This window comes from Mastigoproctus giganteus, chromosome 12 (genome assembly GCF_048544385.1).
Source record: "Mastigoproctus giganteus isolate SK-2022 chromosome 12, ASM4854438v1, whole genome shotgun sequence".
Lineage (NCBI taxonomy): Eukaryota > Metazoa > Arthropoda > Arachnida > Uropygi > Thelyphonidae > Mastigoproctus > Mastigoproctus giganteus.
Genome location: NC_143586.1, coordinates 161,213,225 through 161,239,730, shown reverse-complemented (window position 1 = coordinate 161,239,730; position 26,506 = coordinate 161,213,225). Strand labels below are relative to the sequence as shown.

The window sequence follows — 26,506 nt, the reverse complement described above, 5'->3', positions numbered from 1 at the left end:
ACACGTCCAAATTTAAAACACAAAAATTCATTACCGCCCTATTAGGAAATCTTATCACTTCCAGCACATATCCCTTATAGTCCCTCTAAACAGCATACAATATACCATCCCAACTGTGCCCAAAAGAGAAGAATTTTTTTTTTAGGTCCTAACCACTGAAATCTCAGGAAAGTAGGTAACAGGACCTTCCTGGCCTCCATATGGCGGAGTATGTAAACGTCAAGTCCCATTAGGGGCCTGGTGGCTACGAAGTCAGATGAACAAAGAACACAACACATGACCCACACACTTTTAAACCTATGGCCTTGACAGCGTACGCTCTTCAATACGAAGAACATACGCGGAGTAGGGGTAAATCCCTGGTGCCGTTAGACCTGAAAATACTCAGTACTCTGTAGTATAATCCAGTGGTGTGCAAATTGTGGGGTGTGACCACCAGAGGCGTCGCAGGATAAATTAAAGGGGTCGCAGAAATTTTTAAATAAATTTATTTTTTGTGTACATAAAAGCTTAAAACCCGTTGTTAAAAACTTACTTTTTCAATACTATAGGTGTAAAGACCTTGATACTCGAAGTAAGTCTAAGATATGAATGAACCCTACTGCCTAGAGCGTTGGGAATAAGCCTTAAGTACTACTCAAATGCTGAGTAGTACTGAGAAATACTACTCAATTAATCCCTTACAATAATCCCATTAGCTCTTAATTCATGCTTCCTATAGCATAAATCTCAAATTGCCTGTACTGTACTATATTGCCTAAAGGCCAAAGGTGCAAATGTCTGGTAGCAGTAAATATACATAGCAAGTGTGTATATATAGCACGCAAGCTTTATTCTGCTTCGTAATTATCAGACAGCATAAAATTCAATTTATTAAATCAATTGAGAGAAAGTAAATTTTTGCAATACAGTTAGATGAATCCACAGATATTTCAATCAGATATTTTTGTATGTGTCGGATACAGCTACGAGGGGGATATTTTGGAGGATTTTCTATTTTGCAAAGCTTTGAAAGGAAGAACGATGGGTCAGAAGATTTTTGATGTTATAAATATTTTCTTTCAAACAAATGATCTAACGTGGAACAACTGTGTTGCGATTTGTACTGATGGCTACATTAAATAAATGTTTAAAATGCAAGGTAAAGGAAATTGCTCCAAATACAGTTTTTAATCATTGCATTTTTGCATTGGGAAGCATTAGTAGCAAAGGAAATGCAAACTGAATTGGACGAAGTTTTGAAAGATGCAGTAAATGCGATCAACTTTATTGAAAGTAGAAGCTTAAATAGTACGTTTTTTCACTATACTTTTTAATGAAATGGGATCCACTTATGAAATGCTTCTTTTATATACGAAAGTGAGGTGATTATCCAGTTGTAAAATGTTGCTATGTCTTTTTGGCCTCAGAAATGGAGTTTTATTGTTTTTATCAGATACATATCAGAACCTTGCTCAATTGTTTACAATTAAAAAATGGCTTGGAAAACTTAGCTACCTTGTTGATATATTTGAAAAACTTAATGATTTAAATTTAATTCTTCAAGGACAGGGAACAAATATATTAATACTCAGAAGCTTTCAAAAATAAACTTAACCTTTGAAAAACTGAATTTGAGTGTAATAACACAGAAATGTTCCCATGTTTTTCTGATTTTGTTAATAGCAATAATACTGACATTTTACAATTTAGAGATATCATTGCCTCCCACCTAACAATGCTAATTACAAAATTTTCCACACAATTTGATGCATCTCCAGAAAAAAAAAAAAAAAAAAAAAAAAAAAAGTACCGGATTCGTGATCCCTTTGCTTTTGAAATTTCTTCATGTCCCGAAATTACCATTGAGCAAAAGGAAGATCTTATAGACCTGTTGTCTGATGAAGCATTAAATGCTTGTTTCAAGACTACAACTTGTGAAAAATTTTGGCTTTCTCTTTGAGATGAGTATTATCAAAAATGGCAATACAAAGATATCTACCTTTCGGATCTACAAATTTATGTGAGGTTGGCTTCTCAAAATTAACAGCTATAAAAACAAAACAAACAGTATTCCAGGCTTGATCCAGAAGATGACATGAGATTAGCAATTTCAAATATTATTACTAGCCATATGGTGCAAGGAAGCCTGAGGCTTATGCTGCACCAGCAAAACAAAAATTTCTGAATTACCCTGAGAGAGACAGAGAGAGAGAGAGAGAAGTAGAAGATTGATGATATCCAGCTCAGGACCCTGGGTGTGCCAAGCCCATACTACCAGATGTGAGCCCCTGGGTTTATTTTGCATCCAAATATGCACCAAATATTATCGGTTACCCAGGCTTATCCTTCTCATTAATTGTTTTGTTTTGTAATCTTAACTGAAGAATAAGAATCTGATTCGTTGCATTCAATTAAAATATTAAACAATTATTTTAATGTGTAAATGAAAAGGGAAAATTTTTTTTTTTTATTCCTTTCTTGGTATTCAAATAAAATTTTCTACTACATAATGTATAAAATGCAATTTTTCTTCTCTAAAAACCTTGTCATCCTCCCTCCGGATTACATTGAGGGGTCGCGTCAATTTTATATTTAATAAAGGTGGTTGAAAGCGAAATAAGTTTACAGGTAAAACCTTCCATTATGCAGTAAGAGTGATGTCTTTTGAGGTTGCGATGGGGAATAATGATGAGATCCAATCTTCCTTACATTTCAAGAGTTCAGCTCTAAAATGGTATAGCTACCAATTGCCGTGTTATTCTACTACTCAGGTGTGGTACCTTGCATTTATCAATATAAAACCATAATCGCCTTCTCAGCACATCTGCCTAATTTTTCTAAGTCTTGCAGTAATATGCCGTCAGTCTTGTCATTAACCACCTACCAACCTTGTTCATCTGAAAACTTAAAAGCTTGATATGCCTCCATTTGTTAGTGATATTAATGGAGGCATATCAAGCTTTTAAGTTTTCAGATGAACAAGGTTGGTAGGTGGTTAATGACAAGACTGACGGCATATTACTGCAAGACTTAGAAAAATTCTAAGCAGTAATTGCAGTAATGCAGTAATTAGAAAAATTACTGCAAGGGATACAGCACTGAACTCTGAGTGACTCACTAATAGCATTACTACTCCATCACAGCTACCAACCTCCGGATTTACAATGGAGATATCATTAATAGTCAATTTAACCCTTGTCCATTTCACCATTGTAACATAATTGGCAACAAAGAGTTTCTCATCTTTTTTGCAAAAAACAGTTTTTCTCCAGCTCTTTCTTTTCACAAAAGAATAAAACTATGTTAAAATTGGACTTTAAAATTTTTGTGAATTTCTACTTATTTTTGCTAATGAAATAATAGTCAGGTGTGCTTATACAGTGCAAAGCTAATTAATATCTTTCAGTAAAATAGCAAACAAATTACCACAAACTTTCATAAGACATAGGCAAGATTTACCACGGTGTAAAATCTGAAAATTTTTCTTCTGTTATACTATCTATCTGTGTAAAGGATGCTTGTGTTATGGAATTTCCAGATGTGTTATGGAATTTCCACATTGGAAGGCATGGAGAGCTGTATCAGATTGTTGAATTCTGCCACATTCTAACAGATCATAAAACTACAGTCCAACTACCCAGATAATCCTAGAGGTCCTATATATAAGACAGTGTGGATGTGGTAGTGTATATATATAGGGGAATGAATATAGCAAATAAATTAACAATTATTATGGCAAGATAAACAATTATTATAGCAAATTATACAATAAAAACTTAAAAGGGGAATCATATAGATGCCTACAGTGTAGAATAAAAGAGCACAAAAAAAAAAAAAAAAAAAGATGTAGAATATGATAGAATTCAACAATCTGATACAGCTCTCCACACCTTCCAATGTGGTGACACCTGGAATTTCCATAACACAAGCATCCTTTCCACAGATAGACAGTATAACAGAAGAAATTTTAAAGAAGCCTTTCTTATCAAATTATCTGGATCCTCAGCAATCAATAGAAAACAGGGGGGTTGATTTCAACCCACAGTATATTCATCTCTTTAAAGAAAAAAATAAGTTACGAGATAAGGTTCCAGGAAAGAAAAAGAAACTAATCAACAAGAGGGTGCACACAGCGTACACCCTCTTCCAGACCCTAGAAACAGCCTACACACCTAATGAGCAAAGGTCAACACAGATATCCTCTACACCACAACCCAGAACCAGAGAACAAAGGTCATCGCACAAGCTCCCTGGATTCAGTATAGGCAACCAGCACTATTCTTATTGGCTAACTATATGAATACCTTACCTATAAAAATGTATTGCTGACTGAGCCCCTTGCCCATTTAGGTCTAAGCATCCAGCAGGAGGAATCAGTCAGCAGGTAAGAAGTTTATTTATTTAATTAAAAAATAGGTTAACCGTAATTGCAACTGAAAATAGCTCATTGTAACATAGAATTGTTCCTTCAAATTGTAATCATAACTTATATATGCTAATTGCTAATTTGCTATTATAAACTAGAACTTTTATCTATTTTCTGTGAAATAGAATCGATCATATGTAAATACATCTTAGTTGACTGTTATTTAGATCTGCTCAATGTAAAATATAAGTTTTTTTGTCTCCCAACAGCAAGGTCTGATGATGGGTATCGGCAAGATACCCAAAACTTTACTCAATGTATATTAGTTTAGGTAACACCTAAATAAAATATATTAAAACTCTACGTGGTATAAGGGTGGTAATTTAGATATATTAAGATTTAAATGGTTAGAAACCACGCAACATAACCATATTATAATTTTTAAATTTCAATATTCTCCACTAACCTGAAAATAATACTGCACAGTTCATACATCATTCTGGGGTTATGGCTACCCATATGCAGTAGTTTGCATCTGTCAATGTTAAACTTCAGTTGCTACCTCTCAGCCCATCTTCCCAAATTTTCTAGATCCTGTTGCAGTAGCACACTGCCATTAACAACCCTGCCAACCTTTCTATCATCTGCAAACTTTGGCATTTAGCCTGATATACCTTCATCAATATCATTGATAAATATACAAAACAACAGTAGGACCAACAGAGAACCCCGGGGACTACACTAATAACATTAGTCCATGAAGAGCAGCATCCATTGATTACCACTCTCTGTCTCTTCTCCCACTCAACCACCCTTTTATCCATTGTAACAACTTACCCATAATGCCACACTGACCCCTTTTCCTAAGGAATTCCTTGTGTGTGAATGAAGATGCAAAATAATCATTCAGTTTGTCAGCAACCTGAGCATGATCATCAAAGTTAAATTATTATTGTCAAGTTGATTAATTTTATTCATCCCCTTCTACAATTTAGGTAAGTAAAGAAGTCTGTTGTTTTTCTTTGCTTGCCTGACCTCCAACACAGTCACGAAACAACATTCCTTGCACTAATTAATTGTTCTGGGACAGATAGCTTAGATAGAATTGATTCTGCATTTTCTGTTTATATTATAGATATCAAAATCCTCCGTTGTTCTACCTGATTAGCTGCGACTGTTTTCTTTTGTTTTAGAACAATTTCTTTCACCAATTGTCTCTGGCCATTACAATGACTAATTTTCACTTCTGCTATAATTGAGTACTGTTGAAGTTAAAAGCATACAGTGTTTATCTTTCTGTATTCACAGAAACACCTTTTATTATAACGATGTAGTTTTTATTATAATTATATATTAATATGCTAATACGAACCTTATAATTTTATACTAATACAAAAATTGTATGCATTAAAACATACAATTATAATAAAAGGTGAAGTGGAAATTTGGAAATGTTGGGATTTTTTTTTTTTTTTTCGCATGAATTTAATATTTAGAAACCTTTTCAAAGCAAATGTTTTACAACTTACTCATGTGCATTAATTAAATAAGATTGCTGTAGCATTTCGGGTAAGTGAATTAATTAGTATTATAATAAATATAATACTAATTAATTTAAAATTAATTAGTATTATATTTATTATTATGCGTATAGAACAGGCATCGCATTGTAAATGTCTCGGCATTTACGCTCTGCAGTGTATCGGGTTAGCGCAATCATATGCGCATATTTTATTATTATTATATATTATTTTTGCAAAGGAAAATAAAGTCAGGGCAGAGATTCAGAAACGGGTACCCCTTTCAAAATGGCGGCGAGACGGCCGTGATTGATGCGTGTTGACTCCGCCCATTGTCACATGATCTCCTTAACACACGGAAACAGCCGGCATGGGTGGCACGCACTGTGTGCCAGCCGTGTCATCCCAGTGCCACGTACCTAACGGCACTGGAAATACGAGGCACGCTAAGGTAAACCCAATAAATTTAAAAGTTCAAGTTACAAAAATGTCACGTGACATTTGAATAAGTCGGATATAGCTGAAAAGGGGAGAAGGTAATTTAAAAGGAAATTTCGCGAAAGGAAAGGAACGGCAAATCAACAAAATTTAAAAATAAAACATTATTTCGCGAGCATTAACAACGAACTGAGACGAAGAAAAACCACTCACCTCATCGGTCGGGTGAAATTTCAACGACTTTGAACGGTCCGATGCTTGACAATTTAATTTTAAGTTACTTAATTCTTTACTTTCATTTTATTTTGTTTCTTCTTTCGTTTTAATCTTTAAAAACATAGTGGACGTGGAAATGCCGATCATTAACAATTCCACTGCCAACTGAAAGTCACTCCTTCTACTGATGTTCTTTTTTCTTTTTTTTTTTTTCTAACCTCCGTTCTTCACTGTTTCCGGGTCCTACCGTAGAACTAGGAGCAGCCTTGGCTCCCCTTTTCTTCTTTCTCACTCTGTGCAAGATAGATAACCACTCTCCCATTTTTTTTTTTTTTTTCATTCTCTCTCTGCTGGCACCCGACTTACATCTTCCTCTTCAATGTAGCCAGGGTGTGGCATTAAAATTATTTATTTATTCTTTAATTATTTTTATTTATTATTTATTTTTTTTTTCAATTTACTTAAGCTTAATATTTTTTTTTTCTCTAACCTGCGTTTTGCACTGTTTCCGGATCCTGCCCTGGAACTAGGAGCAGCCTTGGCTCACCTTTTCTACTTTCTCACTCTGTGCAGGATAGATAACCACTTTCCCATTTTTTTTTTTTTTTTTTTCTTACTCTTTGTCTGCTGGCACCCCGACTTACATCTTCCTCTTCACTGTGGGATTAAAATTATTTATTTATTCTGTGATTATTACTATTTATTTATTATTTATTTTTTTTTCATTTACTTTGGTCCTTGTGTCCCCCCAAGCTAGAGGTTTTCCGACCCACCTAGCAGTGCATTGATAGCATCAGCTATCAATGCACTGCTAGGTGGAATGCACCTTTTCTATTTGTGTCCCGTTCCTGTGGGGGCGGTCTCTTCTGTTGACAGGTGTAGACCGGGCTGAAAGGGGCATAACCCCTTGAGCCTTGCACCATCTTTCTAGGGCTGAGTTGATCGACAGGGCTCTCATCATATAATCCCTCATCATATATACCTAAATGCAATATTAAGCGATTGAGTTTATGTTATACGTTATGCTATACTGCTAAATTTGTAGCATTTTAAATTAGTTATAGCCTTACTAAAAGTAAAATTTCTTAGTTAAAAATAAAAAATATATGCCAACCTATGTGATTAGAACCTTCTAGTTACTTATCTATCAAAATTAAAACCCTATAATCTAACTACCATGCACTACATTAGTTATGTGCTACAATATTCACACCAAATCACCGATAGATTAAGTTGAAAATTTCTAGCTAAATTTGAAAATAAGCTAACACATGTGAGTAAGACTATTAAACTATTTATTGAACAATTTAATATGTTACTTAAGTCCAAAAAAAAAAAAAAAAAAAATGATAAAATTTTCCAGAAAAACTTATCCATTCCCAGGAGCTTAAAATCCTTACTTTGCACAGTTCCTACCCTCAAACCAATTCCAGTTGTTTATTCTAAGTATTGATTACACTTTAGCTGAATGCAAATTTCAGCATATGTAATCTACAACCATCCTTTTCCAATTTAAATGTTTGTTCCCTTTTGTGTGTCATCTGAGAAAGTGAAAAGATGATGTTAACATTTATTTTAGTTAACTGCTTAGTGTTCAACTAGGTCACCACACAGATGACTAGTTTTCAGACTTCAATTTAAGGAAACCCAGTCTCTCTCGATAGGTGTACCTTTTTTACTTTTCTTTTGTTTCCATGCACAACAAACCTTGTTGTGCTTCTCTGCACCCTTTCTGGATCTACATCCTTCCTAAAATGAGGTTTTCAAACCTGTATGTAGTAACCTTCAATACTGTTTCTTACATTTTTATTTTGAATTTTCTTACCTTCTTACTTTGAAATTATTAGTTATCTAAGGATACTGAAGATGTTTTTACCTCATTTTGCATGTACTTGTTTACCACTTTTTCACAATTTTCTTTATTAATTATAATAATTTTCTTTTCTTTACAAATTGAAGTTGGGCATTTACACTTTTACAGCTTGCCTGAATAATTCATCTTGTTAGTATTTATTTTTATGCAGGAAACTGCATATCTTAATTTTTGTGCTTGAGTATTTCATGGTTATACACAGTATGGCAAAAATAGTAATGATTGAATTCAAATAATGCAAAATTTGAATAAGGAAATATTTTCTTACTCATCTTCCTCCCCAGGGAACTAAATACATTTGTTACAGTGGTTTAAATCATTTGTTAGCATTACTTGCTTGTTCAATGTTACTCAGCAGTCACTTGCTAATAAATTGTACACATTCCACCAATTTGGGACTCTAGGGATTTTTTCTCAGGATAGAGCTTCATCACCATAAGCTGTTTGTAATGTTTCATGTGTTTCAGTGGGACTCTTCTCCAGCTTTACAAAAAACTTGATGTTGATTCTTTGGTTTCTGATGATGTTAGACACAATGCACAGAGGACGTTCATACAAAAAAACAATGTAAGGCTAACTGGTCTGGATTGTGGGATTGACAAGGTCACACTTCTGTGCTTTTCCAGCACCCTCTCTGGAGCAATACGTACTCACATTAGGTATTTTTTAAAATTCAGCTTCATTACTTTTTTGCTGCTGTCCTTTTTATTCTCCAACTTTATAACATGGCATTATATATACAACCAATGTTTATTATTAGTTTTTTATTTCATAACATTGTGACTACTTTCAAAACATTTGAAAATATCTGTTGAACATTAAAATGCTATATTCCAAATGAAAAGCATAACTGCAGTTCCTGCAAAGATTATATATTTTAACTTATTTTGAGACACTGGTATTAATGTTTTTGACCTGCCCAAGTTTGACTCAGATATTTGCTTGTACAAGATTTTTTCCATCCTTATCTTTACACATTAATACTAGTATAGTGGATCTGTTTCATATTACTTTTTACACTGTATGTTTGTATTGCTTTATGCTGTTTGCTTTTATTAATTTATAATATTTTATTTCAGTTGCACTTGGTAACTGATATGAAGACACATTATACTTTTTTTCACACTATCTTCTTTTCACTAATTTAGTTATTTATATACTATTAACAGCTGCTTTGCACTTGAAGGTCTAGTAATATATCCTTTTACAATTTTCTATCTCATACAGTTAGTGGTTTGTTACAATGATCTGAAAACACTGATTTCAGGCATTTTGATCATATTACACGGTAATCGTCTTTAATGAAAAGGGGCAGTTAGGAGAGTTGGAAAATCTAATTTGGGTACTTTATACCACTAATGCATACATTAGTGGTTTTAAATTCATAATGTACACTGGTAATGCACACACAGTATGCATACACTGTATGCATATTAGTGGTATTAAACACCTTGTAAACTTCCATAATGCAGAATGAGGATTTTCACTTAATCAAGACATATCTTCCTTTAATGAAAAGGGGCAGTTAGGAGAGTTGGAAAATCTAATTTGGGTACTTTATACCACTAATGCATACATTAGTGGTTTTAAATTCATAATGTATACTGGTAATGCACACATATTAGTGGTATTAAACACCTTGTAAACTTCCATAATGCAGAATGAGGATTTTCACTTAATCAAGACATATCTTCCTTGCATAATGTTGTACCAATAGTTCAAAGTAAATGCTTCTGAGTTTATCAAGTCTTCACTTTGGCCCTGTGGAAACATGGATTTGAATATATTACATTATAAACTGTGGGAAGAGTTAGAATACATGTTCTGCTAGCTAACAGAACAGCTGCTACCACTGATAACTAGCCTGCTCATTGGGGTAGGAGGATTATGTAAGCAAAAGAACAAACCCAGAGTCCTGAGCTGGATATCGGCATTCTTCCCTTTCTTGGTGATTCCCTTTTACTTTTCTCCCTCTCTCTCTCTTAGGGTAACTGGGGAATTTTTTTTTTTTTTTTTGGCTGGTGCAGCATAAGCCTCAGGCTTCCTTGCACCATATAGCTAATAATAATAATCTCACTTGAAAATTGCCCCCCCCCACTGAGAGAAACTAATAATTTCTACTCAATTTACAAAATTGAAACTCTCAATATACATAAACAGAAGTATATTATTTAATTTCCTACTTTTAGCGTTCAGCAAAAACTATTAATTCACTCGAAAACAGCAAAAATGTACGATCATAATATCAATTTAGGAATTATTAGTTCGGCAAAACGGCGCTCGAAGCCATATTAGTAATAGTAATTAGCCAATCACAATGTGATTGGCTGATTACTATTGCGCCATTTCCAGGCTCCGGCGGTCATTTTTAGACAGTATTTCAGTTGTGCGGGTGTCCTGTTAATCTCCTTTTTCACAGGTTTTGTTGCTGTGTAATCTCCTTTTTCACAGGTTTTTTTCTTTGTTTCTCTCCGTTCAACCTCTCATTTTCCTTTCACACCGAAAACATTTGTACTCACACGCAATCAAAATAAATTTGATTGCGTGTGAGTACAAATGTTTTCGGTGTGAAAGGAAAATGAGATTGGTGTTTCTTGATGTAGAGCGCGCGAATTTCTTTTTACAGAGAGCTAATTTTGAACTAATGCCCTAGCGCGTTTCATCTTCAAAGTTTCGAGCGCCGTTTTACCGAAGTAATAATTCCTAAATTGATATTATGATCGTACATTTTTGCTGTTTTCGAGTGAATTAATAGTTTTTGCCGAACGCTAAAAGTAGGAAATGAAATAATATACTTATAGATATATAATATAGATTTTCAGTTTTCAAGTGGTATTTCTTCGTCTCAGTTCGTTGTTAATGCTTGCGAAATAGTCTAGTTATGTATGGGCGAGAAGAATCAAGTGATTGCATTTCGCGTAACTTTTTGTTTTATTTTTAAATTTTGTTGATTTGCCGTTCCTTTTCTTTCGCGAAATTTCCTTCTCCCCTTTTCAGCTATATGCGACTTATTTAAATATCACGTGACATTTTATTATCGCGAAAAAACGTGCATTTTGGTAACTTGAACTTTTAAATTTATTGGATTTATCATTTGTTTTCAGCCGCCATATTTGTTGCTGTGCCAAGTGCCGTCCGCGTGTCAGTTGAAATCCATCGGGCGAGGAGAGGAGGGGGAACGCAGTGAGTGGGCGGAGTCACAATCCGTCAATCACTGCTTTCCCCCCCCTCTCCTCGCCGCCATTTTGAAAGGGGTACCCGTTTCTGAATCTCTACCAAAGTCAGTTTTAACCCTACTTTAATCCCGTCAATTTTCAACTTTCCGTTTAATGACAAGCACGACATGTAGCATAAAAACTGCGATGGTAAATGACAGTGACAACTTGTTGACAAATGCAGAACCGGCTTGCGCCATTGAAACGCAAGTTACCTTCTTTTATGGAAATAACATTAAAATTCAAATGATTAGTCGCTTTTCTTTTCATGCAAACTCTTATTTAAGAGTTTGTATACAACTTATATTATATAAGTTATATACAAATATAACTCTTATTTCATTTCATGCAAACTCTTACATACGACTGAGCATAGGTAAAAGTGACCAAATCCTTAGTACCACAGAGTAGTGTATTCCAATGAGCGATATCGATTTTCCACCCCTCCCCCCTTAAAGCAATATACTGTACACATTTTTTTTAAGTTTTTTATTTATAAAAAAATATTCACATACAAAATATAAATTAAATACATATACTTCTTTAAACTAAACTTATAAAATAAATTATCACACTTCTTAAAAAAATAGATATAGTCTATATTTGCTTTTTATTTTATCTATATTATATAGGTATTTCTGTGAAATAATAATTAAAAATACATACTTCTTTTAACAATAAAACAATGGAAATTAAATAACATAATTGAATATCTTTTTTTTTTTCTTTTTTTTTTTCCCGGAGTGAATTTTTCATTATTTGCTATTTCTTTGTAAAATTCTTCAAGAATTAGCAAAATTGCCCTTAACTTGTAGTATTGCTTTCGGCATTTCTACGGTCAGTTGTGTTTTTTCTGACATCCACAACTTACTACCAGTTTCGTTTTTCGGAAAATAAACACCAATTGTTTAAATTCCCTTTAGCTACAAAAAAAAAAATAATAAAATTTTATTTTTATTTTTCATTATTAACATAGGATTTTATCTATTTTTGCATTATAGCTCAGCTATTTTCAACTGACTACAGTTGGCAACACTGATGTTAATGTGATCGCCATTCTATTGCGCAAAACGGTGGCCCTCCTGTCGTTTTTTTCTGGATCCGCCACTGCTTACTACCAAAGAAACTTTCAGTTGCACCATTGGTTCTAGGCAAACATAATGCAAATGCAATTACTCTTTTCAAATGCCTGCATTGTATGTCCCTTGCGTCAAAATATTTAAATATTTCGACCCACCTCATATCTGTTGGCATTGCTTGGTCATTCCAGTCTTATTTTTTAATCATGACCACATTTTTTTTAAATATGATATCTCGCCAAAAAGACCACTTTCTTCTTCATCCGCATCAATTAACTTAATTTTATCGTGATTCAAGATAAAAGTATGGATGCTACATATCCAATCCGGGACAGTTTGCAATGTGGGGCAAATCCGGGTCGTCTGGTCACTTTAAGCATAGGTAAAATGCTTGGATATTCATAAAAAATACAAAAAACAAAACTCTGCCCTTCTGTTCATAATGAATCGCAAATTTCTGTGTTGCTCCCCTAAATTAAAATAAGAAACCGTTAGCACTGTTCAGGAAAATAAAGAGCTTCCTACTAAGCAAACTAACTGCTTACGTCACTCAGCTATAGGGGAGAGAACAGAAAGAGAAGAAAAAAAACCAGGCCACCAGTGTAGGAGCAGATGTATTAACAGACATGATTATTTAACTTTACTATAAGAGGAGGAAGTCTGATGCTATTATAGAATCTCTTAAATGCTTAATAGTCTAACAGCTAGACACTTTGATAATTACATTTCATCTTCACAAGTTCCAGGGACAATGACGACATCACAGCAGTTCATAATCATAGAGGCGGAACTACGTTGAAGCATGCGAAGCCTCCCACGAAGGAACCTGGCATGGCGCAAAGAGCTGTAGCTATCCAAGTGATCATTTACCACTACCATGAAGCTAATGTTATCTTCTCACTGGGTCAAAAATAAGATCTCTTTTGCGCCACGCTATCATGGTTACCAACAGTCTCCTTAAATTTACGAACAGCTAAACCTGAGCATACCATTAAGTCCGCACAGAAGGGCCGGATGCGGATTGGTAGTTACTATGGGCCCTTCTCATATTTGCATAACTAAAAGGAAGGACGAATGACTAAATTTAACTGAAAAATTATACTTATAAAAAAATAAATTATTAACTGGTGTTTGGAAAGATAAAGATACGGAGAACGGGAACTTATGTAAAAAGGAAGATGGGGTTTAAATGTTATAAAAAGTGATCCTATAACAGTAACTGAATTTCGGCACAAAGTTCTTGATACATTAGCAGAGGCATATGATGCAAGAAAGCAAGCTTATACAGCATCAGCAAAAAAAATTCCATTTCACACATCCATTTACTCTAAAAGTTCGTCCAGTTCGGCCTTGAATTTATTTAAGCTGTCGACTTCCACAACGACAGATAGAAGTTTGTTCCAGGAATCAACCACCCGCTTGCTAAAGGCAAACTTCCGCACATCTATTCTACAACTGTCTTTCCTCAATTTGAATTTATGCTCCTTCAGGTTTGTAATGTGAGCAAGAGGAAGAATCCCATCAGGACTAAGCCTGCTCAAACCATTCAAGGCATTATACATCTCAATCAGATCACCTCGCAGGTGACTAGTCTCCAGACGCTGCAATTTCCAGAACTTAAGCCTTTCTTTGTAAGAGGAGAGAGAGAGAGAGAGAGAGAGAGAGAGAGAGAGAGAGAGAGAGAGAGAGAGAGAGAGAGAGAGAGAGAATCTTTAATGCCCTTCACGGCCAAAAAGCCAGGGGTTTACATTTTTACAGCCTCCCGAAACTTCCGGAAAAATCGAACAATTAATTTACAAAAACAGGTAATTTTACAAATGAAAACGTAAAATAAAGGGGAATGAAGGTTCCCTTCATTCCCCTCACTAATCTTGTTGCCATTCTCTGTACTCGTTCTAGCAACTCTACATCTTTCCTAAAATGACGCCGCCAGACCTGTACGCGATACTGAAGGAGAGGCCTGACCATTGTCTTATACAGGGGCTAATCACTTCCTTATCCCTACTAGCAAAATTCCTGTATATCATTGAAAATATACTCCATGACCTGCCCTGGCAGGGACCTGTCTGCACTGTTCAGGAAACTTCATATCTGACATGTTTTACAAGTACAAAAAAAAAAAAACTTTGTACATATCTAGTATGAATATAAGAAAAATGATACAACGAAATTAAACACTATGATACCACATATAAGCCCTACTCTAAACAGCAACCAAAATGCTAGATAAGTGCTAAGTGCAACCCACACACAAACAAAAAAACTACATTTATAATTAAAAAAAAAAAAAAATAGAATAAAAATACTGAGGTTAACAAACAAAAGCCTGCACTCGCCTAAAGTGCAGAAAAGCACAGCGGTATGTAATCCTGGGAGAATATGGCGCTAGGAACCCCAGTTGCACAAAACTAGGGGCAAAACACACACACACACACCTACTCAGAAAGAAAAAAATAACACAGAAGAAAGTTTAGTGAAACCACAGTGGCCATATCGTCACGGAGGCATCAGCCATTGTGAAAAATTTTCAAATGCTCGTACTTCTGCCATGGCCTCTGGAGCGGATTAAGGTCGGTTGAGGCCCCGGGCGCAGAAGAAAATATTGGGCCCCTTAAAAAAAAGAGAGAGACGGGGAAAATAAAAATACATGTTAACCATTTTTTAAAATTAATAAAAAAATATTATGTACTATTAATGTTTTATTTCCAATAAAATATATGTATAATATAATTAATGATAGCATAATAATAATCACAAAGTTTTGAACTAATAGTTGAACATATTAGTTTAACTATTAGTTGAACTAATATGTTCAACTAATTTGTTGGGGTTTTGCGTGGGCCCTACAGAAGTCGGGGCTCAGGGTGCGCGCCCGGTGGGCCCGCCGTTAAATCCGCCTCTGCATGGCCTACTAAAAAACAAAAATACGTACATGGAAAAGGAACAGGATAAAGCGGTATGATAATTATTAGTGTAAGCCACTTATTGTGATCACTGATGATGTTATCATTCGTGTAATGTGTTATTACTTCTATGAAGAAGATCTATGTTCTACTGATATATAGCGAAACCACATGAAATTCCCATAATTCTTCAACAAATAATCTGATGTCACTGATTAATAACACATATGTATGCACTGTATTTAGAACCTTGAAAAGTTCAGGAGTGGTGAGATAATCTTAACAATAAAAGAAGATAATTATCAAAATGTGAATGTCTATGTGACATAATGGGATGAAGCGGATGTTCTTGTTTGTGTAATTTTATTGTAACAAAGTTGTACGACATATTATTTCTAAGTCTGATGTTTTGTAGTGTATGAAAATTTATTTCCTTGATGCTTCTGATGTTCTAAAGAAAAGTATCTACCTGATTTCTTATATTATATAGCGAGTAATTGTAATCTATAATGTATGCGTCTCAATCTTCCGAGTTTCATGTAGGAAAACCAGTATCTCCTCCCTTGCTGTTTTTCTTTTTTTATTAAATGTTTGTAGTGTGACGTAACAATTTAATGTCATCCGTATATCAATAGGAAAAAAAAAAAAAAAAAAAAAAAAACGATGTTTATTGTAATCAGCGCTTTAATTTATGTTATTGATTTTTTTTTTTTTTTTTTTTTTTTGTCTCATCGCGATTTACGCATATTCAGTAAAAGTGATAAGTAACACAGGGATTTGTTCTTGAACTCCGACGAGTTGCGTATCTATTTACTGCTGTTGCTTCCACACTTCGTATGTCTATCGATGTCGCTAATCCACAGAAAAATATACTGTATCTGTAATTTCCAGAAAAATTATGATTTTCATTGATGACTTTCTCGATGTGGCCAGTCAAACCAAAGTATTTTATATTGCTTCATTTTAATGTTTTCTTTCTAGCCACTTGCACTTTTATGTACACATTTCCGCTCAGCATCAATAGACAATGCCGAACAGCTGCATTCTTCTTTCTCCGGTTATTGTTATCAAAGCAGCGTCCATATATTAAATTAGAGTTGAATGTGTGGAAAAAAAAAAAAAAAAAAAAAAATTGTCCATGGACAGTAAATTTTATCATAATATTTAATTGAATAAAAATATAAAACTTATATTTTTATTCAATTAAATTTTTTTCTGTTTCGGGCAGGAGGCTCCCTTTCGGTCGTGGGCAAAATGCACAGCATTGGCATAGTTACGCCACTGATTCATCTTTGGTGAGACGGAAAATAAAATTGAGTTCGCTATTGAACTAAGGTAGAAGAAATTTTTGTATACTTTCTCGCGGCCATGGATGAAATATTATCAACGAAATAGGAACAGAAAAAATAAGCAAATACTTTAACCAAGCCCGATCGTTACATGATATAAGAAATATTTTTCTCTGCCATGACAAAATGGTATAGTTCTTTGTGTTATTATCTTTAGCTCCCGGCTATTACCAACTCTCTCAGTAGTAGTTAATATAGCCACTCGTTTTAGAGCACACTGGTTTTTGTGGGCTCTCCTTAAGCGATCGAATAATCGTTAGAATTTGATGCACTCTTTCCTTGAAATTAATGTGTATTTTTTTTTCTGTGCAATGAAATATAAAAAGTTCAAAAAATATATACAGCTCAGTACTTTATTCTTTTATACAAAAAGATGTGGTTATTTGTCTGAATAATTTACATTTGGGAATAAAAGATCAAATCCCAGTCTTTCTAGGAGGCTGGAAGATGAACCGATGCGCCCCACGTCGTTTTGGGTGTACAGTAGTTACTAGCGTTGTACTTGTAAGAGTTTATCGGCGCAACAGATACTGTGGCCGTATTGTGCATAACATACGATTTTAAAAATGACAAGATTTGTTCTTTAGTTTTGGGTTCGGTTTTATGTGGTTATAGATATTGTACTTACATCAATAAGTACAAATAGCCAATTTCCACAAAGTGTTTGCAGCGCCTCGCTTGACAACTTGGCGAAACACTTTCTTTTTATGTGCACTTCAGGGATTTGCGAATATGAATAAAGTACACCGAGTATTTTCGAAAGGAGGCGGCGATATTTCTGGAACAGGTGGAATTGATGTGGTGGGTGCGAAAAATCGGATTAAGTACAACAGAAAGCAAACTGCGCCGCGATGGTTTGTAGCTCAATTTTATTTTTTATGCAATTTGATTATTTTTCAATTTGTTCATATCAATCTTTTTTTGGTCATGACAGGTTTTTTCCCTCCCTGTACTTGGGCAAACAGGAGAGAGAGTATATAAGAGTCCTGCTAAATTATGTATAACTGACAGCGGGGTTGCCATTGGTTGGCTGGGACCGCTTTAAGTAATAAATATGTAGCTCAATGGCAATGCATTCTACATGTAACCTCAAACTTTGCGGAGAAGTAAATAATCCACTGCATTCAGTCCTGAACAGTCTTAGTAGCCTGCAAAGATTCTTCCCATCAAATGCAGCGAAAATATTTAACTCTCTGCACATAGATGCCGAAAAACTGTGTGAGGATGCAACATACCGGAAAGAGATCTTCCAGGATTCGTACAGACTTACCGAAATATGAATCGGCTGCAAAGTACCAAAGAATTGTGAATAAAAGTGAAACTTTCTGCTTTAAGAACAATAATAATTTGTTGACTGTAAAAATATACCTTCTGTAACAGTTATGTTAATATGTAAGTTATAGATGGAATTATTAGTGAATTGTAAATATATGCCAATGGGTTGTTGATTGTTGGAACAAACTTCCAAAATTAATGATTCTGTACATATAATGTATGTACAGAATCATTAATGTGTAAATACTGTATATATTAAACATAAAATGTGTATATAATATTTCGGGGCGATACTACGTGTTCAGTATATGTAACCCACTGCACGTAGTATCTCGTACCCTGATATGTACTTAGCACCCTCCTGGCACTTTGCCGTCCCGGGGTGGTTTCCTTATCGAAATAAACAGATAATAATAATAATAAAAAACCGCACTGCGGCATTGTGTGGCGCGCTGAGGTGGCTACACGGTGAATTTCTAAATTGCGGGCTTCTCCTTATGCAAATTTAGGTAACCTAACTTTAAAATAACACTAGTTTAGAGTTAGGTTAAGGAAATTGGCTAAAGTATGAAATGAAAATAAATCAAAATTGACTAAACACGTGTAGCCACCACAAACCGCGCTGCGGCAACAGTACTGGATTAAGGTAATGGCTAGCATGGCTTTACCCGGGACGCCAAAAACAGAACAATGAGGCAAATAAAATAAATAAATAAACAAACTATATATATATATATATATATATATATATATATATATATTTGGCGCCGAAATACCTTCGTCCAGCGCTGTGCAGCAATGTCTGTACCACGCTGCAGTGACTACAATAATTAGCCTATTTATCAAGGTCAGTGGTCTCCAAAGTGGGGTGCGCGAGATGATCCATGAGGTGCGAGAAATAATCCGCAATAAATCTGTATTTATTAATTATAAGTACTTTAGTTTTTCGAAACGTAATTGAAAATAAAAATTATAAATAAATGTTTTTTCAATACTTCAATATGCGGCTTTGTTTGATCATGCCATCGATCATGCACATTCAAGTACATTTATTTTGTACTTGAACGTCAATTTAATTTTGTTTTGTATCTTTTAAAATTATATATAATTTTAGATATAATGCCTTCCATGTAAATGATTTATAAAAAAAAAAAAAATTATTAAGCTTATATATTTAATTTTTTATGCCGGGGTGCGCGACCAAAAAAGTTCGGAGACCACTGATCTAGATAACCGGTGGCAGTGCTGACATCGTTTTTGTACTACTACCGTGGTCATCTAGGAGTTGACTATCTGTATTAAATTTGATGAAAACAAACAACTTTGTTATACCACCTGGGACGCCTATATGCACAGAAATCCAGCAAAAAAAATATTTTTTTTTGTTTTCTGTAAGTCGCATCAGCTGCGTTTGAATGCTACGCTACTAGACGATGAGTAATTGAATGTTTACACTGAAGAACATTTAGTGAAGAAGATGGTGATTGGCGAAGGTGCAATTCGGGAGAGATTGCTTGTCAATGTGATTCAATGCAATATAAGTATCACACGGGTTACAGTAATTAACGCAGCGGTAACAACTAATTATAATTTTTAAAAAAATGGGGAAAAAACAGAAATTACATTTAAAAACATTAAGAAAAGATATGATATTAGAAAAGACTACTACAGACCTAAATTAGTAGCTGTTAGTGTTTCGTCTCTGAGTAATAGGGATACTGTAATGAAAAAGGCTACATGTATCTGTTGGATATTTAGGTTAGCCAAATTGCTTTCTCCCCCATTGCTGAAGTAGTTATCAGAGTACAGTGAATATGTTTGACATCAGGGCCTTACCATAGTTGTTGCTTGGAATATGCTATCAAGATTGAATCCCCATTCTAATGTAACATTTTGTAATCTTATTCCGACTGGTTTATTCCTCCTAGGTTTATTTCTGTATACATTATTTCATTGTGGACTGAAAAAAATATTTCTAGATAAGAGTGACAGGAAGATTTACATTTTGCAGCATAAATTATTAAAAGCACTTATCTCCAGAGATGAAGGGGAGGGGGTATATCCTTTACATACAAAACAGCTTATCACTACGTATGGGTTACAGCCCACTGTATACATAATATACATAATGGCGGTGCATTAGCTAATGATATTTATAAGATGCCAGTAACAAAGCTTATGTAGCATCAGGCAAAAGAAAAAAAAACATTTCACACATCCATTCCCCCACCCCGACCCCTTTCGGCCAAAAATAAAACTCATCCAGCGTACAATCCATTCTCGCTCTTAAGGCAAATCTCTATGACCAAACAAAGCACCAACAGCGATTAAAGCAATGTCTCTTTTTTTTATATATATATAGGTCCTAGCCATTGAAATCTGAGGAAAGTAGGTGGCAGGACCTGCCAGAGTACTGATTCCTTATTGGTAACACCTGGCGCGGTATGGGCAATGTCGGGTCCCATCAGGGGCCCGATGGCCAATAAGCCAGATGAACAATGGGCACACAGACTACACGATCCACACACTTTAAATCTCTGGCTTGACAGGGTACTGTCACTCGATACAGAGAACACCGCGGAGATGGGAGAAATCGCAGGAGCCGCAAGACCCTCAACATACCAAATACCAAAATCCATTCCCCCTAAACGTTTGTACAGTTTCTCCTTGAATTTAATTAAGCTATCAACTTCCACAACGACAGATGGAAGTTTGTTCCAACAATCAACAACCCACTGGCTAAAGGCAAATTTCCGCACATCTGTTCTGTCTTTCCTCAATTTGAATTTATGCCTCCTCAGGTTCGCAATCTGAGCAAGAGGGAGAATCCCATCAGAAATAAGCCTGCTCAACCCATTCAAGGCCTTATACACTTCAATCAGATCACCTCGCAGGAGCCTAGGTCAGCAGACGCTGAAATTTGCAAAACTTAAGCCTTTCTTGGTAAGACTACCCCTTCGTTCTCCTCACCAAACTTGTTGCCCTTCTCTATACTCGCTCAAGCAACTCTACATCCTTCCTAAAATGTGGCCTCCAGACCTATACGCAGTACTCAAGACGTGGCCTGACCATTGCCTTATACAAAGCCTTATCACCTCCTTGTCTCTGCTAGCAAAATTCCTATATATCATTGACACAACTCCATTATCTACTCCGGCAGCCCATCTGCACTGCTCAATTACCCTCAGGTCTTTTTCATTCTCCACCTACCTGAGTGTAGGTGGAGAATGAAAAGGAACATACCAACCACACAGTTGGTATGTTCCTCTTGGGTTACTGCTACCCATATGAAGTACTTTGCATTTGTTAATGTTAAACTTCAGTTGCCACTTCTCGGGCCATCTACCCAACTTTTCTAGGTCCTGTTGCAGTAGCACACTGTCATTATAAACCCTGCCAACCTTTGTATCGTCTGCAAACTTCGACATTAAGCCTGATATACCTTCATCAATATAACTGATAAATATATAAAACAACAGTGGGCCCAAAACCAACCTCTGGGGACTCCACTAATAACATTAGTTCACGAAGGGCAGCGTCCATTGATTACCATTCTCTGTCTTCTCCCACTCAACCAGGCTTTTATCCATTGTAGCAACTTGCTCTTAATACCAAACTGCTCCAATTTGTACAGTAATCTTCCATGAGCAACAGTGTCAAAAGCTTTCCTGATATCCAAGTATATGATATCGAAATTATTTTTGAATTCAGTTCCTTTGTAACCACATTATGGTCTCCAATCAAATTTTCCAGACAAGACTTTCCCCAAACCCATGCTGTGTCTAAATTATTACTGCAGTCTTGTCTAAATGATCCTGCAATGCACCTTTAACCAGTGACTCCATTAATTTACCCGGAACAAAAGTTAAACTAACTGGTCTGTAATTACTCGTGTCACCCTTGGATTCCCCTTAGCGAACTGGCGATACATTTGCGCATTTTCAGTCCGTGGTGGGGATTTTCCCTGAGTCCAAGGATGCTCTCATAATTATGGCTAAGAGTTTGCTTACTTCCTTTGTTGCCTCGTCTAATATAACTACTGTAGATAGATCCCAACCACCCAAGGTGAGTTTCTTATGTTTTACTTCAACAATTTCTCCTCCACTTTGCTCTCAGTTATTACAAAATCATTAAGCACCCTGTTACAGTTTGATAAACTTCCGGCATTTTCCACCCTTAATAACTCCTTGTGTTTGAAGGTAGATGCAAAATATTCATTCAGATTATCAGCTATCTGAGCAGGATCATCAACAGTCGATCCATCGATATCAAGTGGACCAATCTGATCCATCCCCTTCTTTCTAGAGCAGTGGTGCCACGTAATTTTGGTTAAATTACTTAATTTTTTTTTTTAATTTATATATTTATTTCATTATAAAAGGTGTACAGTATCTTTTTAATTTTGTGGTGATCTATAATTGATGTTTATTTAGTACCTCTATATAAAAAATAAAGTTATATATATATATATATATATATATATATATATATATATATATATATATATATATACACACACACACACACACACACTATGCTGCCACTTGATTAGGTACACCCCTGCTGTGCACACAATTGGTTTGTCCCACAACGTTGCAAGTCACATGACTACAGTTATGGATATAAATGCAGCAGAACAACCTTTCTAGTATCAGTTAAGCATGCAATCGTAGCAAGAATGGGGAAAAGGAGTGATCTAACGGATTTCGAACGTGGCATGGTAGTAGGTGCAAGACGTGCTGGACAAAGCATCTCTTAAACAGCAGTTCTCCCGAACTTTTCATGCACCACAGTTTCAAGGGTGTATCGAGAATGGTGCAACGAACAGAAAACATCCTCTCAACGGCACTCATCTGGAAGAAAATCGCTTGTTGATGAGAGATGTCAGAGGAGGATGGCTAGAATTGTGCAAGAAAACAGACGTGCCACAATTTCGCACATCACGTCAAAATAAAACCTTGGTGCGCAGAACAAAATATCGCAACGGACCACTAGTCGCACTTTGTCGCGAATGGGCTACAACAGCCGACGGCCACATCGCGTACCTTTGTTATCAATGAAGAACAAGAGAGCACGCCTCCTGTGGGCACAGCAACACCACCAATGGACTATCGAGGATTGGAAAACAGTTGCTTGGTCTGACGAGTCGAAGTTCCTGGTGCATCATGTTGATGGAAGGCTCAGAATTTGGCGAAAACAACATGAATCCATGGGCCCGTCATGTCTGACGACTACTGTGCAATGTGGTGTGGCAGTGTTATGGTGTGGGATGTTTTCTTGGCACACGTTGGGTCCACTGATACCCATAGATTCACGTCTCAATGCCACATCGTACCTAAACATCATTGCTGACCAAGTACATCCGTTCATGTTCACAGTTTATCCTCAGTCAGATGGTTACTTCCAGCATGATAATGCGCCGGTGCACAAAGCCCGAATCACTATGGAATGGTTCCAGGAACATGACAATGACTTTTCTTTGCTGCAGTGGCCCGCTCAGTTCTCCGGATCTCAATCCTATTGAGCATCTTTGGGATGAACTGGAAAGGGCTGTTCGCTGCAGGCCTACACCTCCGTCGAATCTCAAGGAACTGCGTGACACACTCATGTCTGCATGGTACTCCACATTCATGCACAACGTTTTCAGCATCTTGTTCAATCCATGCCTAGAGAATTCAGGCTGTTTTGAAGGCTCAACACGCTACTAGGTAGATGTACCTAATAAAGTGGCAGCACAGTGTATATCCCTATCTTACGCTTTATCTCCTATTTTTTTTTTTTTTTTTTTGTGATTCACGGAATTCGCAGAAGGTCTTCTTGGTGATCGCGAAACGTAGGGGTTCACAAATAATGAATAAGCCAAAAAGCGGAGCTTAGAAAAAGGTTCAGAAAAAAAATATTCAACCTAAAAAGATTGAATATTTATTAGTTAAACTATTATAATGTATGTTTTTTAAATAAATTATTATATAAATTTATTTTTTAAATAAATAAAAGTTTTTATATACAAAATTGTATTCATATAAATATTTATTTTTTGTAGGGGGCCCAACCATGTGGTTGGCTCCCCTACAAAAAATCTGCAAACTTCGACATTAAGCCTGATATACCTTCATCGATAACTACACAAAACAGCAATGAGCCCAGCACCGAACTCTGGGATCTCCACTAATAACATTAGTCCATGTAGAGCAGTGTCCATTTATTACCACTCTCTGCTGTCTTCCATCCCTTTATCCATTGCAGCAACTTGTCCTTAATGCCATATAGCTCCAATTTGTACAGCAGTCTTCCAGGCGCAACAGTCTCAAAAGCTTTCCTGAAATCCATTTATTGTGAACTATAAAAAATTTGTCAATTATTTGTGTTTTGTAGCATTCAAAAAGTCAATAAATACAAATAAGTCATTTATCGTTCTTTAATACCTCTCATAATGGCTTTGTGCACGCCAGTTTCAAACAGCTGTATCTCCGTATCCATTGAAAATTGGACCCATCTTTATATAAACTTTTTTACTCAGAATAATCGATACTATAACCTCACAAAATATTTACTATTCCTCCTGAATCACCCTGTATATGCTGCATGGTTATCCAATTATTGAATATCTAAGAACTTAATTCATAAGGAATTATGAATTAAATTTGGGGAAAATAATATATCCCCGTTGTCCTTTTAAAAATTAGGAAAAATGATTTTTTCTTTTTTAAATCTAATAATTTCATTTTTCCGATTATAATACATAGTGGAGGAAGAAGTATCTACTCATATCACCTTGAATAAAAAACAAAAACATTCTTTTGTATACTTTCGCGATTCGCTAACTGCGAGATATGGAAGAAGGAAAAAAATTGCATAAGTCATATCTCCATTCCAATGAGCTATTCGTCTTTTTTTATATACCTTTCCAGTTTTAATCCAGAGTCAGGAGGAGAAAAGTAAAATTTCCTCGTATGGGGGGAGGTGTATTCCCCCATATGCCGGTGTATTAAAATCGGAAACTGACTCACAATTGCTGCCATATCTCCATGAAACAGCTGCCATATCTCCATCAAACACGCACACACGTTATAGTTAGCAGATTACATATTTGAAGAGACTCCATCCGCAAGCTTGCCGGTTAAAACAAGTGTGGCAGCTGGGCCATGTAAATATATATTTGAGGGCAGGAGAGAAATTTAATAATATATACACCTTTTCTTAGGTTAAAAGGGGCGGAGTATTGTCCCTAAATTAATTTCAACTGCATATCACTTACATATGCAGTTGAGATTTACATAGATACTCAGAGATTTACAGAACTAGCACTAAAAAAAAAAAAAAAAAAACTTAATTTTTGCTTTAAAGCTTAAGGTTGCTTGTATATAATAGCAAACTATTTTTTTTTTAATATAAAATTAAGTCCTCCCATCTAGTTTATCCATCAATATTTTCTAAACAGTATTTTCTATTTTTGTTTCCATGTACTAGGGATGATGAACTAGGTCAGTGGTTCTCAAAGTGATGCCGCGGCACCCTAGGATGCCGCTTACTCTTTATAAGGGTGCCGCGACGGCAAATTTAGCATCGGCTTACAACGTGGCTGTCGCCACAAAAGGTCGTCGATTTTCATGCAACTGTGTAAATTAGAAGTAGTCATGAAATAATTGCTGACCGCAGCATTTATGTACATACACCTGCATATGCAGAACAGCCGAGCCGTACGTCGCGTACCCTTATACTCGCTTAGCGGATCTTACCCCTAAAATTTCAATATAATTTTGTATTTTTTTATTTTATTTTAAATTATTTTAGTTTCTGGATGTAAATTAGAAAATGTACTTATTGTTTTCAAAACATTAAAATAAGTATGAAAAAACAATCGAATATTATTTCTTTTTATTTAGATTTTTTTCATACAATTTATTATTCTTACAGATATAGAAATTGTGTATAAAATGCGGTATGAGGCCAATTTTTAAATAAAAAAAAATTGTTTAAAAATCCTGTACCAAAAGCCAAACGTTTTTTTCATGCATTTTTCAAAAAAAAAAAAAAAAATTCCCTCATTGCCCTTCCACATGCACTGGGTGCTGTGGGTGCCAGGAATTTTTCATAATGGATTTAGGGTGTCTTCACATTAAAAAGTCTGAGAACCATTGAACTCGGTGAACCAATGGCACGTAGGAAAATATACTGACTTGGGTGAAGCATAGTTTATACCAGACAGCCAAAAGGCAAGTACATATTTCAAAACTGCAATTCGGCTAGCGACAAAATATCAATTTAAATTTAGTTAGTTTCCAGATAT

The 26,506-nt window shown here is 35.4% G+C and overlaps 1 protein-coding gene across 7 annotated transcripts in view; it reads right to left on the bottom strand.

Moving 5' to 3' along the window:
* The window catches only part of LOC150077549 (uncharacterized), a 308,710-nt gene that overhangs the window by 248,499 nt on the left and 33,705 nt on the right, over positions 1-26,506 (bottom strand). The window contains exon 1 of one of the 7 annotated variants that reach the window (XR_016547747.1): positions 13,414-13,509. The exons of the other annotated variants lie outside the window; for them this stretch is intronic. The gene's annotated coding sequence lies outside the window, so the exon portion shown is untranslated. Of the gene's footprint in view, positions 1-13,413; positions 13,510-26,506 lie in introns of those variants that run through there. 7 annotated transcript variants of the gene reach the window in all.